Source organism: Bufo bufo, chromosome 8, assembly GCF_905171765.1.
Source record: "Bufo bufo chromosome 8, aBufBuf1.1, whole genome shotgun sequence".
Classification (NCBI taxonomy): domain Eukaryota; kingdom Metazoa; phylum Chordata; class Amphibia; order Anura; family Bufonidae; genus Bufo; species Bufo bufo.
The window spans coordinates 91963372-91978203 of NC_053396.1; the positions used below are offsets into that span (position 1 = coordinate 91963372).

Below are 14832 nucleotides of genomic sequence, written 5' to 3' on the forward strand. Positions count from 1 at the left end.
TATAGAGGTGGTCATGCATGCTGCGCTCCATGTGCTTGTTATGTGTTATTTGTCATGTGTTTGACTTTTAGATGATATTCTGCACTGTTGTCTGCATGGCTAGTAATGTACGGTATACGTTATTATATATCCATGGCTTGTTTTATAAAACGATGAGGCTGATAACGATTATCAATGATGCCACAATATGAGACACGACATACTGTGATGGGACAGTCTCAAAACATCCAGACTTAATGGATTTTGTGTCACAAGTTGCACACTTTTACCCAATACGCAACTTGGCCGCGTTGTTACAGCTAAATCACTGCTCTAAAAATGTTGCATGACAGCAAGTTGTAGACTCGTGCACACAACCGTTGTTTTAGTCAGTATCTGATCCCCGTTTTTTGTGGGTCTTATGCCGACCCATTCACTTTAATTGTCCCGAAAAAGATGCGGACAGCACACAGTGTGTTGCCCGCATCTGTATGTCCATTCCGCGGCACCCACAAAAAAAATAAGGACAAGGATAGGACTGTTCTATTATGGGTTGGACATTCCATTCAGTACATGGCCAGTCTCCCCTTGTTTTGTGTATTTGCAATTTGCGGACCGCAAAACAGGCTACGATCGCGTGCATGTGGCCTTAGATTAATTGTATTGTTGTTACAAATGTAACGGAGCTGATTATTTGCAGTCCATTATAAAGCCACAGATCCAGCGATGCAGACCAACTGTTTTGTATTTTTGTAAAACTTAGCAAAAAATCCCATGCAGACGTTATTTTTGTGGGCAAATGTGGGAGCCAAAAATGAATAAACAAGATGAGTCTTATATTATTCAAATTGCGAAGGCACGGCAGCTGCAGTAAGAGTGCTGCCACATGTTCACGTTCTTAGATGCAGTTTTTGAATTAAAAATCTGTTGTGGATCATAAAAAAGAAAAAGTATTAAGGACAAATATGACTTCCTTCCTTTTTTTCTTTTTTTTCTTAATCCACGCCTACCACAATGTCAGGTCATTTTCTTACAGAGAACTTTAAAAATGGCAGGAACAAGTGTGGCAGCCATTACAAGAACTAGATAAGCCACATGCATGTGCTTCAGTTCTGGAAAGATTATACTGTGCAAGTTTAACACCTAATGCTCTCAATACAATTTAGTTTATTTGACCTCTTCTGACCAAATAGTACTTAATGACCAATGATGTACATATGTGGTGTGGACCCAGGAGCTTCATAGCTCCGTTTCCAGCCATTAACCCCTCAGATGTGGCAGTCAGTAGTGACCACGGCATCTGAGTGGTTAGACAGAGGGAGCGTGCTTTCCTCTAATCAGGACTCTAGTCATATATTCACCGGGTGGCAGGGCATAATAGAATATCGGTAAAATTGCTATTCACGGTAATACAGGTGATCAAATGATCACAGGTTCAAGCCCCTTAACAGTAAAATTTATTTTACTCACTTATATAATGCTAACATATTCCACAGCGCTTTACAGACGTTTTCATCAAATTTATAAAAATAAACATAATTGGTATTGCTGCATCCGAAAGTGAGGGAAAAAAACATTGTCAGAATTGCAGGGTTTTTTGCCCCACATCCCAAAATAAATGGGGGGGGGGGGGGGGGAAATATAAAATCAGTCACAGGTGGGGTGTGGCCTGGAGCACCTGAAGTAAGGACACGCTAGCTTTGCCTGTGGAATCCTGCTTATATCCGGATCATCTGCCTTCTTAAAGCTGGTCTAACCACCTGGGAGTTCTGTTCCTAATTTTGGAAATACTGAGGTGGATGAAGACTGCGTCTGCCCACTTTTGATTTTTCTGTCCCATACAAGAGTAGGAGAGCCGGGCCTAAAGGGCAGGAAGTAGCCATCAGTGCCCGACTCTCCTGACGTACTGCACTTTACACAGCCAGACACTGGCATTCTCACCCCTTTGCTGGTTATCTGCCATGCAGGTGAATTAGCCTAACAGAGTCTCCCTCTTCTGCTTTGATTTTCTGATGGACAGTGAAGGCTGAAGAACCTGCTCTGTGACCTCCCTCTCCAACATACCCTGCATATGTGCTGTTAATCTTAAGGTGATCTTATTAACCTTTCACTTAACTCTTAACTGTCTACAATATACAAGCGCCTATTCTGCAGACTTGCTCTGAATTATAGGCTACCCACCAGTAACTGAAGTAGGTTGGACTCTTGCTAACCCTTATTTCCTGCTCTATACAAATCCCTAGTCTGGGGTCTGCTTCCGATTACATATATAAGCTAAACATGTGGGCTGCACAATTAGCTCAGTGTACACGCCTGCTGGCGTTATAACTGCTTAACCGTAAGCTGTGGCAGACATCATTTTAGCAGTATCCACAACCTCTGCAGCATTTGCACCATCTGCTTGGCTTTCCTCTGTCAACCAAGGATTTAACAGCCAAGATCGACCACATGCAATCTGATGAGAACTTTCTTAGATATATTGACAAGATAAGGGAATGAACCAGTGAAGCTGAGAAGACATTAGGTAATATGGAGGATATGGCATACGCAGGGGGATACGCTACTCATACACTTCAACAGCAAATTAAGGTGTTACAGGGGAGCAGAGGAATCAGAAAACTGTAACCAACATAAAAATGTCCATGTTTGAGGGTTATCTTGTCACCACATATCTGCTAAACCTCTTCTGGTGGGAGCTGCACCATGTCCCTTTGTTATGAAGGTCCTGAACTATAGGGATAGAGATGCTTTTCTTGCTGCAGCACATAAGAAGGGGGAAATCAAGTTTGCAAATACTAGCCTTTTCTTTTATCTGGACTTCACCTCTGAGGTGCAACGACGAACAACGCAAATTAAGTATGTATCAAAACCCATGACCTTGGAATAATCGACACAAATATGTAATAATGCCTAATGAAGGCTAGAACATTAAGATAGCCATAGGATAGAAGAATAAAGGAAAAACAAAGTTAGAAAGTCAGGGAGGAGAAGGGAGTCAAAAAAAGGAGGGAAGGGCGGTAACCCCGGCCAGGTTATGCTGCCAGCAAAGTTTTATACTCCTTGGAAGCCCTGGAACAATATCCAGTGTCGCCATGTACCAGTAGAGAAAAGGAAGTTTTCTATTTTCCAGACTTCATCTCTGAGGTGCAGCGACAGAGAATACAATTTACCCAAGTTCGCCCAAGATTAAGAAAACAGGATGGCGAGAAGACACGATTCTTCACCACTCCAGAGGACGCATCTGACTAGCTAGGCAAAAAAGCCCCAACCAGTCCGCGCTGAACCCTGAAAGTGTATATGGCTATCCAGTACTCAGTGGAGTTTCTTATGTTTGCTGTTTCATAATGCTTTACGCTAGCATTACATATGCTTTCGGCCTTTTTTTTTTTGCCTACACAGGTTGGGACTCGTTCTCAGAGTTTAAATGGTAGTAAGATCTCTGGAGCCCCTTGAATGGCAATCATTTAAGTTCTCATTTACAGGACCTACTCTTCTGGTTTTGAAAGTACCGCTGTTGACACACGCCTATATCCACAACCCGCACATAAAAAATCCTTGCAGTGCTGGGCAGAGGCTTTATGATCTGGTGGAGATATAGAGGCATTGACACCCCACTTTATTGAAATTCTCCAGCCACCCTGTAATGACCACTTCTCTTTCCCACACTGATCTGGCATTTGCTGCCATGTATAACTGCCAGTGATTATCTTCCTAGAGGCATTTCATATAATGCCCCTTTATTAGTGGTGATAACCCAGCCCATAACCCCACCTACTAGAGTAGGCATCCTCAAACTGCGGCCCTCCAGCTGTTGTAAAACTACAACTCCCACAATTCCCTGCTGTAGACTGATACCTGTAGGCTGTTCGGGCATGCTGGGAGTTCTAGTTTTGCAACAGCTGGAGGGCCGCAGTTTGAGGATGCCTGTACTTGAGGATGGCGCTTGAACCCTATATGGTTAGATGTTTTCCCAGTAGTGATTCAGAATCGCCAAGAAATTACTAGTTACTGTAATGAGAATGAGGGTACCTCTAATCCGATAATGGAATGGGATGCTTTCAAGGTAGTGATGCATGTGGAGCTGATTCATGCTATAGTGACCCACAGAACAGAGTTAAGAGTTACCAGAACAAAATTACAGGTGGATATTCTTGAGAAGGAAAGTGCCTTCCTGAGGAACCCGAGCAGTGACTATCGGAGCAAATTGCTTGAAACACAACATCTATTTCAGTTACATCTGATGGATTATACGAAAAAGAAGTGTTTAACACAGAAACAAGTTATTTTCTGATGGGGATAAAAATGGGAAAACTTTAGCTTATTTAGCAATATTAGAATCTCCACATAGTGTAGTCACCAATATTATGGCCAGACAGGGTACCCGAGTCACAGATTTAAAGCTAAGATCAAATATGTATCCCAAACAGGAAATAGGGAAGGAATTATTAGCATTTAAAGGGGCGATGGAGGCTGACATTGGGAAATTAGAAACCAAAAGTAATCATTAGTGCAATCTAACTAAGGATGAAATACAGGCATTAAAGGATCTTCAACATAATCAACTAATCACGATCCGTCCCGCTGATAAAGGCGGAGCAGTAGTGATTTTAAATACGGATAGGTATGAAGAGGAGTGCATTACACAATTGTCCGATATAAATACATATTCAATATTGGAAGGAGACCCATTAAAAGTATGAGTAAGAAATTAAAATATGAGGAAGAACTTAAAAATATGTGTATAGATGCCAAAGAAAAGGGCATCATAAATAAAACAGAATATGATTTTATATTGGGTACCCCCAAAAAATTGCCTGTATTCTATTGTATCCCTAAGGTGCATAAAGATCCAATAAATCCACCTGGCAGACCGATAGTTTCGGGAATAGGTTCACTAACGTGTAACCTATTGCAATATTTATATCATTTCTTGCAACCATATCTGAAAGATACTCTGTCCTATGTAAAAGATACCATAATGGTAGTAAGACTGTTTGAAAATCTGACATATCACCCTGGTTGGATTATGGCAAGATTACATGTCAGTTCACTATACACCGGCATCAATCATAAGGTATACAGGCAGTATCAAAAATATTAACTAAGAAAAATGATTTAAAAATAGAACAAGTACATTTTATATTGGATAGCATTAAGTACGTTCCTACCCACAATTATTTTTATTTCAAATCCAATAATTATTTACAGATGACCGGTACCGCCATGGGCACCAGACTCGCCCCCAGCTATGCCAATCTATTTATGGCTGCTTAGGAACAGGTAGGGATAACACATAGGCTGGGGACGAGTCTGGTGCTCTGGCAACTGTATATCGACGATATTTTAATTTGGAAAGACACATATGAGAAACGAATGGGATTCATAGAAGATCTAAACAATAACCAGTTCAATTTAAAATTTGTATGTAAATGTAAGCATGCAGTCAATACAGTTCTTAGATCTCAATATAGAGGTCAAGGGACCGAAATTTATATGCAGTACTTACCAAAAATTGGTAGCAAAAAATAGTTCCATATTAAATACCACCTATCATTTACCTCGTTGGTTGCTAAATGTACTATTAAGCCAGTTCCGTCGACTCAAAAGGAACTGTACACAAGACGACCAATTTGAAACAGAAGCAGAGTCCATGAAGGCCCAATTTTTAGAGAAAAAATATCCCTTATCTCTATTAGACGATTCACTAAACAAAGTAAGAGAATTAGATAGACAAACATTCGTTCAAACAAAAAATTTGTAAAGAAATAGAAGAGTCATCTAAATTAATATTGCCTTTTAATGTGGAATATAAAAAAAATCCACTATTATAAGCAAACATTGGCATTTATTACAAGAAGATACAATATTGGCGACAACTCTCCCAAAAAGACCACCTATAGTGTATACAAGGGCCCCTAATCTAGAACTACAAGTAGCCCCAACAATAAAAAGACAGAAAGAAAGGTCCATAATTACACCATAGGAAAATCTCAAAGGATTCTTTAGGTGCGGTCTATGTAGCAACTGTAGAATCACTAAGTTTGATAGAAAAACGACCACAATAATATCGAAAGTAAACACATTTAAATGGGAAATTAAAGAAACATTAACATGCAGCAGTACGGCAGTAATATATATCATAGAGTGCCCATGTACTAAACAGTATATAGGACGTACAGGAAGAATGTTGAAGACCAGAATATCAGAACATATTAAGGGTACTTTCACACTTGCGGCAGAGGAATCCGGCATGCAGTTCCGTCGCTGGATCTGTTTGCCGGATCCGTCAAAACGTATGCCAACTGATCCGTCTTACAAATGCATTGAAATGCCGGATCCGTCTTTCCGGTGTCATCCGGAAAAACGGATCCGACATTTATTTTTTTCACTTTTTTTTTCGGTCTGCGCATGCGCAGACCAGAAGGACGGATCCGGCCTTACGGTATTTTGAATGCCAGATCCGGCACTAATGCATTACTATGCATTCTAGCAAGTGTTCCGGATTTTTGGCCGGAGATGAAACCGTAGCATGCTGTGGTATTATCTCCGTCCTGAACAGTCAAAAAGACTGAACTGAAGACATCCTGATGTATCCTGAACGGAATGCTCTCCATTCAGAATGCATGGGGATAAAACTGATCAGTTCTTTTCCGGTATTGAGCCCCTAGGACGGAACGCTATGCCGGAAAAGAAAAATGCTAGTGTGAAAGTACCCTAATCCCTTTAAAAAAAATCTATATATGTGTTTTTGATATTAAGCCGACCAATAATATACCCGAGTCACAGAGCCTAGGGAAATTTATAACCACTTTTCTCTGTATTAGTCCTCATACACACGGCAATGTGTATTGGTCCACAAATCACGGATCCTCAAAACACTGATCCCGGCTGTGAGCATGCTGTCAATAGTCAATCTAGTGAAACTGATGTATTTATCAAAACCAAAGACCTGGGCATATTCAACACAAATATGTAATAATGTCTAATGAAGGTTAGAACATTAAGATAGGATAGAAAAATAAAGGAAGAACAAAGTTAGAAAGTCAGGGAAGAAGGATATTAAAAAAAAAAAAAGAGGGAAGGGTGGTAACACTCTCCAGGTTAGGCTGCCAGCAAAGTTTTATACTCCTTAGAGCCCTGGAACAATATCCAGTGTCGCCATGTTTTATAAAATTTGGCAGGTGTACCCCTCACAGATGCAGTTAGGTCCTCCATTCTCTTGACCTCCTGAATTTTACTAAACCAGAGCGCCATTGTAGAAGTCGACATCTGTTTCCATAGACAAGGGGTATGTGCTCTTGTGTTATTGACCAGATGATGCACCACAGATGGATGGATGCACCACAGAGGGATATTATAGTGATGGAGCAGAAAGAAGGCAGGCGTCTTAGGAAGAACTTGAAGTGAATTTGGATGTAATAAGCCATACTTCCGGCTAACACCCAGAAGATAAGTAAGATCATTCCTCGGGCTTCTCCATATCACCAACACAGCTGGGAGACCCCAGGGAAGAGATAAAGTAGTTTAGATGGTACCCTATACTACCTGGAGAGGACCTTAAACCCCACCTCTTGAATTTTACTGGCAATGGAAGACTTGAGTGTGTAAAGACGTTCTTTCTGTTAAATCATAAAAGTAAGGCCTCTTGCACACGAACGTGTGCTGCCCGTTGCCGTATTGCGGACCGCATATGCGTATCCGCAATAAACGGGCACTGTTCCGTGTGTATTCCGCATCCCGGATGTGGACCCATTGACTTGAATGGGTCCACAAATCCGGAGATGCAGGCCAGAAGCACGGAATGGAACCCCTCAGAAGCACTATGGAGTGCTTCTGTGGTGTTCCGTTCCGTGCTTCCGTTCTGCAAAAAGATAGAACTTGTCCTATCTTTTTGTGGCCGACGGATCAAGTGAATCCGCATGCAGCTGGCCCAGGGTCTGTGTCCGTGCATTGCGGAACGTAATTTGTGGCACGGAGCCATTACGTTCGTCTGCAAGAGGCCTAAGCCTTTTTCCAAGTTGAGTATGTATCTAGGGGGAGGTTGGTTAGACGAATTCATTATTATAACCCCCGTCATATTACAGATGCATTCAAAAGTGGTGTTATCCCTTGTGTGGGGAAGCAATGTAAGAAAATGTCGAATTGTTGTGACTGCCAATTCGAAAGGGTCAGCAGTTCTGAGATGTCATTGAGCGACTGTAGAGAGAGCCAGGTGCTAAAGGCAATGAAATTATGGGCTCTAAATTTATTAGCTGCCACCTGTAGTCTAAATAGTCTTTGTTTCACTCCTGGGGGAAACATAGGGTTGCCCAGGATAGGAAACATCGGAGATGGGGACAAGGAGACATCCGGTAATGCAAAAACAGAGGCCACCTGACGAAGCGCTGGGCCTATGGTGGGGTCGGTACGTGCCGCTAGTATATGATTCCCCAACCAAAGGGTCATGGCTAATGGAGTAGGCAAACAGTGGGTCTCAGTGGAAATCCTGTTTGTGTGAATGATGTCAGCACCAGTCAACCAGCCTCAGTAAATGTGTGGCACGATGGTGGACAGTGAGAGTGGACAGTAAAGTATAGAAAAATAGCCGGGGAATAGGAATGGGCAATACAATATTTTAGGGAAGATATTCATTTTGAAAATAGAGATCCGGCTAAACCATGTGAATGTACCCTTGCTCCACTGATCTAGATCAACTTTGAGGGTCCGTAGAAGCGGGGGTAGTTTTCTGAATGGAGGTCAGAATTGGGTGCCCAGGTATTTTAGCGGGCTTCTTGGCCATTTGAACGGGAAATTATTTGCTAATTCTGCAGCCAGGCTTGTTGGGAGAATAATATTCATCACTTCAGACTTTTGGAAGTTCATCTTAAAACGATGAGTACGTCTTGAGTTCCTTCATGAGATTTGGCAGGGAAATGTGAGGACAGGTCAGGGAAAGAAAGGAGATCATCCACACAGACCGCGACCTTATGTGAGTTGTCATGAATCTGAATACCAGTTATGTCAGCGTTGGCCCGTATGTCCCAGTAGTGCTTCCAGGCAGAGAATGGAAATCAAAGGGGAGCGGGGGCACCTCTGTCGTGTTCCATATGAGGAAGGGCACCGAGAATTGACCGTTAACTTTAACCAAGGCCCGTTTTTCTAATTTATATGCTTCTAAAGTAGCCTCTGTGAAGGGACAGTTATTTAGTTTTCTGGATAGGATTGCCCTCCCAACTTTAGCAGGCCAGAAATTGGCCTCCCCTATCACAGAATCTGAAATTAACCCTTAGGATACCAGAGTTTTTTTCATTTTCATTTTTGTTCCCTGTCTTCCTGGAGCCATAACTTTTTTATTTTGTCTGTTCACATATCCATGTAAGGGCCCTTCATCCTCTGGGTCAGTATGATTACAAATATACCACTTTATGTATAGGTTTTATATGTCTAATTACTTTGAGAAAATTTTAATTTTTTTTGTTTTGTTTTTAAATCTCCTTATTCTGACCGTAACTTTTTATAGTTATGTCTATTGAGCTGTGTAGGGGCTCATTTTTTTCATTTTTTCATTTTGAAGTGTGTGTGACTTTTTGTTCACACTTTATTAGTTTTTTTTGGGGGTAAGAGAAGCAATGGAAAAATGGTGAATCAGCCATTTTGATAATTTTTTCTGTTACGCCATTCGCCATTTTAGAAAATTATTTTTATATTTTAATAATACGGGTGTTTTTGGACACTGTGATGCCCATGTTGATCTTTTTTTATTATTTATTTATGTTTTTTTTTTTCTTTTTTTTCATATATTTTAAACTTTTTCTTTACGTTTTAAAAATGTTTTTGTAGCCAGTTTAGGAGGCTACAATGTTCAGTATTGTTTTTTTTTTTAATATAAATTATTTCTATACACCCATAGGGTGTACAGTATTGCATGAATTACTGATTTCCTATGTTGGCCTGCCACCTTCTGGCCAACATAGGAACTGCATTTCTAATACGCTGGGTCTTTTCAGAGAGGCCCAGCCTATTAGAATTTATTACCGGCACCCCCAATAGCCGCACGGGGATGCCGATATTAACCCGGAAGCGCGCGCTTCTGGGTTTTATACCCTTTAGATTCCGTGATCACACTTGTACTCCCTTTTGTTGCCAGCGGTTTAGACATTACTGGCTGTGTAAGTTATTCTGAGGGAACACCAAATTTAGGCCTCTTTCACACTTGCGTTGTCCGGATCCGTCGTGTACTCCATTTGCCGGAGGTGCCCGCCGGATCCGTAACAACGCAAGTGAACTGAAAGCATTTGAAGACGGATCCGTCTACAAAATGCGTTCAGTGTTACTATGGCACCCAGGACGCTATTAAAGTCCTGGTTGCCGTAGTAGTAGTGGGGAGCGGGGGAGCAGTATACTTACAGTCCGTGCGGCTCCCGGGGCGCTCCAGAATGACGTCAGAGCGCCCCATGCGCATGGATGACGTGATCCATGCGATCACGTCATCCATGCGCGTGGGGCGCCCTGACGTCACTCTGAAGCGCCCCGGGAGCCGCACGGACGGTAAGTATACTGCTCCCCCGCTCCCCACTACACTTTACCATGGCAAACAGGACTTTAGCGTCCTGGGAGCCATGGTAACCATTCAGAAAAAGCTAAACGTCGGATCCGGTAATGCGCCGAAACGACGTTTAGCTTAAGGCTTTTCAATGGGCATTAATTCCGGATCCGGCCTTGCGGCAAGTGTTCAGGATTTTTGGCCGGAGCAAAAAGCGGAGCATGCTGCGGTATTTTCTCCGGCCAAAAAACGTTCCGGTCCGGAACTGAAGGCATCCTGATGTATCCTGAACGGATTTCTCTCTATTCAGAATGCATGGGGATAATCCTGATCAGGATTCTTCCGGCATAGAGCCCCGACGATGGAACTCTATGCCGGAACACAACAACGCAAGTGTGAAAGAGCCCTTACACTGTTATGCAAGCTGTACACTGACTGATACAATGTAAAGTGTCTTTACTAAAGTACCTTCACTAAAGTATCTTTAGTGTTGTCCCATGAAAAGATATAATACAATATTTACAAAAAAGTGAATGTGTACTCTCTTTAGTGAGATACTGTATACAGGGCGGCTCCATCGACATTACCTAAATCATATTTTGATGCCCTTGATAAGTGTCCCCCTTTTTGTTGTATAACTAGGCTCCCAAGTCTATGAAACGCGGGAAATGTATGTTCAGGGAGTATTGGCACTTCCTAATTTTTTATTACATAGCAGTTGAGTTATTTTATGCTGACTGGTGTATTAGAGCTGACATTACAGACCCGTCGATAGTGCTAGAGGCAGCCCTAGTGGGTTCCTATGAAGTGCCTGCAAATTTGGTTTATAGAAAGGGAGCGTTCCTGATTCAGCATTCTACCTCGATAATGGCAGCCATTGTGGCAATTTGGATTGCATGTATAGATCTACTGTGCCTGTGGTTAAGGTAGATGATGAGTCTTGGTCACCATATATCCCACTCTGGTGTAACCATAGTTTATCAGAATTGCTGCATGTACCTGATTACAAATTTTGGCCCCAGAAAGGCTTATGATACCTTGCCCAGTTTTATGAGGAAGGCAAGTTCTGGTCATTACCGTAACATAGTCTTTATGGGTACTTTCAGCTAAGACTCGCTTGTATTGCCCAGTTTAAGGGTTTGAATGTGGAACTGTGGAGTCGGTGGCAAGGAGTCTAGTTGCTCAAGCCTGCTTCGACCCTTTACGCAACGATTTTGGCTGACCAAGACTTTCCAATAGAGAGATCCTTTGTCAAATGGAAACTGGATATACCAGATATGGAGGATCAGCATTTGAAAGAACTTAGTTCTACTTGGCAATCTACAGTTGATAGAGCCTGGTATCAACCAAGTAAAATGGTTGCAGAGTTTTCTAACCCCCAGCTCGAGTAAATAAGATGCACAGGTTATCAACCCCTGATTGTACTAGGTGTTTGGAAACTAATGGCTCCCTGTTTCATTTGTTATGGCAGTGTCCCACTGGCCCTCTCTGTGGCACCCGCACCCTGGAAAAAGTCTATGGTGTACCAATGTATATCAATATGCCTTAGACTTTTCCTGCCATTCATCAGCGCAAGGCTCGCTATGAACGGCAGCGCGAATGTAGGCAGGCTATTATAGCTAAATGATAAAGTACATGGAAGATATATTATATTAGACTGTAGTATTCAGGTTAAATTGCCGTGTTGACACTTTCCAATAAATAAAGGGGTTTGGAGTTGCAGTTTGGGCATTCGGCCTCTAAACGGTTCGCCACCGCTGCCCAATGATGAGCTTCTGAGACTTAGTTGCTGATATTATTCCTACTAAATAAAGCAGAAAAACTATACTTCTTAATTAGAAATTCCCTACCATACATCATTGGATACAATTGATTAACTTGAATTTGTTTATGCATCAAGAGATACAAACTCAAACTGTGTTGCCACAGTTCTGATAACTGAGTCTTGGAAAGTGCGAAGGTGACTGCTGAGTGGTGAATGGTTGGTACATTGTATATAACTACTTGATGCAAAGACTGATGGGCTATTTCCTTTAATTGCTTTTGAAAAGTTTTGATCTTTGTAGTTACTGTGTTCTTGCTTATACTTATTGTGAGAATTGGTGGGTGGTTCAAATGTTTCCGCCTGTTTGATTGTTTCTAATAAAATTCACAGGTAAACCAAAATGGTATCAATAAAAATTATAGCTTGCCCCGCCGAATAAAATTAGCCATCACACAGTGGTATCGGTAGTAAAATAAGTTATGGTTATTAGACTATGATAACTGAAAGCAATTTTTTAGAAAAGGTTTTACATTTTTTTAAATTAGTAAAACAATATAAATGAGGTATTGTCGTACTCATACTGAGCTGCCAAATAAAGCTAACATGTCATTTTTGGTGCACCTTAAAAACCAATCCCCAAAAAACTAAAGCAGAATTGAATTTCTTTTCCATTTCCATCCCACAAAGGATTTTTTTTATTATGTTATGTAAACAATTATACAATACATTAAAAACTACAACTCACCCCACAAAAGATCATATGGCTATGTCAATGCAGAATTTAAAAAGCTGAGGGAAAAACGAAAATGTTTTTGCTTGGTTCTTAAAGGGTCAATTGACTTTACATGAAATGTGGTAAAATGTTATATTCAACCATTACATTTTCTTACTACACGAGCAAGATTGCAACAGTAGTGATGCAATGAGTGCCAAGTCAGGGAGTCCCAGTGCTTTTCTACAGACTTTTTTTTCATTTAATGTTTTTTTATGATCAGAACGAGAATTCAGCTCTGTCGTCTCTGATAAAACTGGATACTTTTTTAGATTACATACAGGAACGTTCTGTTGGAGCTCCGCCTCACTGTGCATACCAGTCTAGAGGAAGTCAGCTGAGCCCTGCAGAGTCGAGCTGGTAATGGGCTTTACCCATTTGCTTTAATGCTTTTAATGATTTTATTTTATGTGATGACCAAAAAAGAACAGCCTCTTTTTAAGCGCTTGCCAGCTGTCTTTGACTATATATGTCCATGCATTCGGCGCATACAGTATTTCTGCACGGATGTTTTAAAATGTCTGTGCAGATACCACAGCGATGTGCTAATCGTGCAGCTGCAGGAGCGGGGAGCCTTCCCCATCAATCTATACACGGTGCTCAATGAGTTAGGCCTCATGGACACGACTGTTGTTGTGGTCCACATCCGAGCCGCATTTTTTGCGGCTCGGGTGCGGACCCATTCACTTCAATGGGGCCGCAAAAAATCTGTACAGTACTCTGTGTGCTGTCCGCATCCGTTGCTCCGTTCCGTGGCCCCAAAAAAAATATAGCATGTCTTATTCTTGTCCGTTTTGCGGACAAGAATAGCCATTTCTACAAGGGGCCGCCAGTTCCGTTCCTCAAATTGCGGAAGGAACACGGGCGGCTTCCGTTTTTTGTGGATCCGCGGTTTGCGGATCACAAAAAACGGAACGGTCATGTGCATGAGGTGCATAGGGATGTCCCAGCAGTCATGGGATTGCTGGAACAGCTGGGTCTTTGTGGACCCAGTTCAGCTCTGCAATGAGGTTGTACGGCCCTGAACTCTGGGGGCTGTATTCTCCCTGTAACTACGGCTACTATGTCAGCCACAGTTACAAGAGAAACCGGCAATACATAAAAATAAAAAAAAGTAAAGTTAAATGTCCTCCCAAAGGTCTTTTATGATCTTATGGGGGCATAAAGTGTAAAAAAAATAAAATATATATATATATATATATATTTAAAGACAAGATAAAAAAAATTCTAAAAAACCACCCACATACCGCACTGCAACTTGTAGCCCCAGCGACCATAACACATACATCTCGTATACCAAAATGACCGTTGGGGCTCATTCAGACGGCTGTATGCTATCTCCAAAAATGCGGACCCGTTTTTTTGCGGATTAGATGCTGACCCATTCACTTCTATGGGGCACATTTCTATTCCACAGTTCCGCAAAACAAATGAAACACGTCATATACTTGTCCGTGAAAATCAGGACATGGCCCCATTGAAGTCTATGGGTCTGCAAAAATACTGAATGCTATCCGTTTTTTTGCAGATCTGCAAAAAAACAGATCCGCAAAAAAACGGATAGCATTCAGTATTTTTGCGGACAGTATACGGCCGTCTGAATGAGCCCTTATGGAAAGGGGCTTAATAAAATAAAAAAAAGGCAGTTGTAAGTTGTGCTATTATCAAAAATTGAAAAACACATGATTTTCCTTTTTTTTATTTTATAAAAAATATACTAAAATAAAAATGACATAAAAGTAAAGCTTTATGCTTCACTGAAAAAAGACACAAAACTAATTTACTTAACCAAAA

At 41.4% G+C, this 14832-nt stretch overlaps 1 protein-coding gene across 6 annotated transcripts in view; it reads left to right on the forward strand.

Annotated features, from left to right (window-relative positions):
* Positions 1 to 14832, forward strand: part of GDPD2 (glycerophosphodiester phosphodiesterase domain containing 2) — a 136553-nt gene that overhangs the window by 40965 nt on the left and 80756 nt on the right. The window lies entirely within an intron of this gene.